Here is a 4,700-nt window from a genome sequence, read left to right as displayed (position 1 = left end):
CTGGACAACACCATCACATTGCTTAAAGAGGTTGATTAAATGGACTTCTTGATGCCAGAATCAATTTGAACCTTTTCAGTGTTTTTTTTGTCTCTCTCTCTTTAAAAAAATCCCATGAAGTCAGATATTCTTTTTCACTATGCACACCACAGATGCCATTTGGAACATACAGTATTTGGCCACTTAAGATTAAGCATGTGCACTATTTCTTCTAATGTTTTGGCTTGCAAAGCTGAACACATACAGAGGAAGTTACGAATATGAATTAGTTTCCAAAAAATCCATGTCAAATGTAAGAAGGTGCACCTCCGAAAAGAGCATTTTTCCCCCACTTCTGTGTGCATGTCTTTGTTTTTGTGAGATGAGTCAGTGTGATCATTCCTGACCCAGACTGCAGCTCAGTCACCTTGCCCACTGTGATGTATGTGACTGTGGCTCATTGAGCACAAACAAGGAGAAAACTTTATGGAGAATTTAGGAAGGCTTGTGCAAATGTGATTGATGATGAGATGATCCAATGAGATGAGATGAGATACTTCTTTCCAGTTATCTGTTCCAGAAATGATGGCTTGCATCTCAAGCAACTTCATCAAACAGATAAGAGTTACAAAATGACCTTGATTACCATTCCTTTGATTATGATTCTTTCTCCAGAAAAAAAGGAAATTAAGCAAAACAATTCTCAAACTCATTAGACAGATATTGCACTACCTTAACAGTGACACTGCACTTTACAGGCGTCGTAGACCATGCAGTTGTCCAGGTAATACTAAAGAGTTCAGAAACGTTGTCACATAAATGTCTCATCTGTCTCAGTGAATTTTTTTTTTTTTTTTTTTTTTTTTGCAGAGTCTGGTACTCCTCTCCAGAGACTGTCTGATATTTTACTGCTCAGCTTCATCTTGTCAGTCTCCTTGTTTCGATCCTCAGTGTCCTTCTTCATGGTGCTGACCTGCAGCATGGACAGAGCTCATGTCAATATGTCTCAGGCTGAGAAATGTGGCTAGTGACTAAAGAACAAAAGTTCTAGTCATTTTAGGTTAAAATAAGAACACTTACTCTTTTTTTTTTTTTAAAGGTGTTCACAGACATCTAGACTGAAAATAACTAATTTAGTCAAATTGCTCTCTCTATCTTCATATGGAGTTCCAGTATTTCTAAGTCAGGGTCACTTGTCTGAAGAAAAAAAAAATTTTCATTAGCACCACAGCTGGCACTGTCTAGCATTCACCTAGAACTGATAATTACAGACATGTATTTTCTGTAATAGATTAATGTTCATTTGCACTTTTTGGAACATCTCTTGGCATTTGAACCCTACAGGGGACCAAATGCACATAGCGTGAAGCAGCTGAAGTCCTCATTTAAAACACATAAAAAAGTATATTAAGTACTGTGGATTTGTCCTTTTCTGCCTGGTGTGTTTTATAGTTGCACAGAAATGCACAGTCTTTTCATTTGTTCATCAAGTTGGCCTGCATAACTGGACAGAACTTGTGTGTTATTTGACACCATTTCATCTGCTTCTTTAGCAAAAAAAGCCTGTCCTCACCTGTCTTATAAATCATATGGACAAATTCCAAAGGTTGGTCATGACTCATGTAACAGTGCAGAAAATATTCACTTTTTTAACTTTTCCCTAAGCATGTGGGGGTGATTCATACCAAAAAGGGATAACTTCCAAAGGGACTCACATAACATTGTTAAACTCTGTGTGTCTGTCAATAAACAAAATAGAGGCAAACCCTCCCTATTATTGGCCAAGTCAAACAACAATGGGACACTGGAGAGCTCATTTCCAGTTTAAATACTGTGCCAATTTTTCATACACTGGTACATTAGTAGCCGGACAGCCCTGAATGCTGCTGAATAAATATAGAGCTTAATTACCACATTGTGTCACTTTAATTGGCTAAAAAGTGGCTGAAAAGCAGACACATTATTTAAGGATTTCTGTCCACGCAATAGGCTAAGCTACTATGCAAGTAAAGTGACAGTACCTTGTTATTTTATAGGAACTGCACACTAAAGTGTTCTCATCCTGCCTAAATAGTCCTCTGCTTGGGTTGGAGATAGGAATATCATGAAAATGTGAGTTCTCCAATCTTAAAAAACTAATAGGAATGATGTAATGAAGGTAATCAAGGTGTACATTTTCTCACACTGCCCGAGGGGCAACAGAACTAACAGGGCAGCCAAGAAGATGTCAATCAAGTCTGAACCTGACCAAATAATCCTTAGGTGGTCTAATCACATAAGTAGGGACACCTGTTTGAGTACATTGGGGATGTGAAGAGTCTAAAAAACATGCAGTGCTAAACCTCCTAAACCTTCCTTTGTAGTATTGTGAAATAAAGCCTATTTGAGTCAAAAGTGAAGATGGACATAGTACAAGATATCAAGTGCCTGTATGTCTGAAGAATAAGGTTATTAGGATTTGTGTACTCTATTATTGTGAGGATGGGCAGGTAGTTTTATTGCTATGCCAGTAATGAGTCTATATGCAATGCAAATGTCCACATTTTACAAAAAATACAATGATATAACAATACATCTCTTCAGGATATATGTTATAATCACACAAAAATGAATGAATATAACATCAACAGCTGAATGGACATAATTCAAAATGTTTTACCTGAAAAGTCTGGAAGCCACACAACAACAGAATAGAGAAGGTGCAAGAGGCTGTAGGTATGACACGAAGGGATGGAGATTTGCAGAGCGGTAATCAGAAGGACAGGGTGAGTGGAGATAAATGAGTGAACAATGAGTCAGTGAGAAAGGCAATTATTTAGCGGGAGGAACACACTGAAAGGAGGAGAGATGGGACGCAGAAGAGAGGGCAAGGAGAGAATGACAGGACAGAGACAAAGAGAGGCACAGAGAGGGTGAAAACAAATACAGAAAAAAGGCGAGGAGGGGACAAAAGGAGGGATAAATGAGAGGTGCTAGTAAAAAGAGAATTTCATCTGTATCTCCCATAATTCACACTGTCAATTAGTGCTCCACATACAGTATTAGATTTATATTTCATTCTGATCTGCAATAAACACCCCATGCATATACAATATTGATGGTAGAACTAGGCTACTGATGGCAGAAACACCAAATGACTGAGAATGAAGAGTGCAGAGTGAAAAACACAAAGAAAAGCACACACACCTTCCAATTAGTGTTCATGTGGAGTGTCAGGTACCTATGTGTGTGTGTCAAATTTGCTGCCAGGACATGCATTCAAGTTATTCCCCATCAATGAAAACGACCCATTAGGCTGTTGTGAGAGAGTTAGCAGAGCACAGAAGGCCTAAGTATGGCCAGATGGACTAACTGGCTGGTTGGCAAAAAGTAACAGGCTGTACGCTTCTTTTTGATTGGCTCTAATTATGATCTACTGCCGTGCCTCCCAGAGAATCGCTGACTAGGTGATGTGTGTGTTGTGTGAGCGCACACACTTGTCTGAGGTTAAACCAGAGTTTTCAGAGGGAAAATAGAATAGGTTAAAGTGTTAAGCAGGTAGGAAGATGTTTGTATTGATGTAGAGAGCGGCCATGTGGTAATGCAACTGTCTGAAGTATCACAGTGAAACAGTTGCAATTCCACATTCGTTCCTTTATGTCAGTAAGTTTATTTTTACAGGCACACCATTGACTAGAGTTCAACAACTCCAGGGAGCCAAAATAAGACAGAATGAGATCATATTCTTACCAGCTCTGTCTTTCTGTATTCAGGTGTCTGCGTGAGTCAGTGTGCCCATTAACTACTGTTGACCTCGTAAAACCTCACTGACAGAGTCATGAGCTAGTTAGTACAAACTCAAGCTGTGCATTCAAACACAGAACACAGCACTCAAAATTCTAGTGGAGATCCAAACATTTTTAAAAATACTGAACATGTCAGGCTTAGTTTTGGAGAAAAGTGAATCAAATCATGTGGAATAAATCTGGTGGAGTGGTGCTGCAAACTGAATCTGGTCTTGTATTTGAATATTTCACCCAGTGTGAACATCATGTAGCTTTAATGAAGAGGTGGAGCAAGCAGATGCTGCATACTGCATATATACTACTGTAAGCCACTGTGGAATAAGACCTTTTCTTTCTAATTATGAAGCTACTTAGAAGGGGGGTGGGGGGGTTAAATAAAGGGATGCTACTCAGAAAGGACTTATGGGTAAATCCATTAATGGAGGAAACATACTAAAACAAGGTGCTGACTAATTGATGCCTCAAATTTTAGTTAATGCTGTCTGCTATGTTGAAAATCTGATGGCGGATCTTGGATGGAGCTCAAGTTTGGTGAGCAAACTGCCACAAACACACTTGTCTTGATTGCAAGACTTAAACAGAACAAGAAAAGTTATATATGGAGAATCCGTCTTCTTATTAGAAAAAACTTGACTGAAACTGACTTTGTATTCAGGGAGAAATGTGTCCCACATGAAGTATAAATCTGTTTTAGAACCAGTGTTCAACTGTAATCAGAAGAACTGCATCTTAATTCACTTACTGATTGTATTTCACAGTTCATTCTCAACCTTTAAAACAGCAGTTGATCAACTGTCTACACTCAAAGTACATTTAGTAGCATTTTGAAGCTTTTGATCGGACTACACAATTTATTCCTCAGTTCAAACTAATTCTTCCTCAGCTTTGATTCTTGACTTACTATTCACCTGGGCATCTCCATCTCCTGAGCATGAA

The sequence above is a fragment of the Scomber scombrus genome, chromosome 8 (assembly GCF_963691925.1).
Source record: "Scomber scombrus chromosome 8, fScoSco1.1, whole genome shotgun sequence".
Lineage (NCBI taxonomy): Eukaryota > Metazoa > Chordata > Actinopteri > Scombriformes > Scombridae > Scomber > Scomber scombrus.
Note: the sequence above shows the minus strand (reverse complement) of the source record.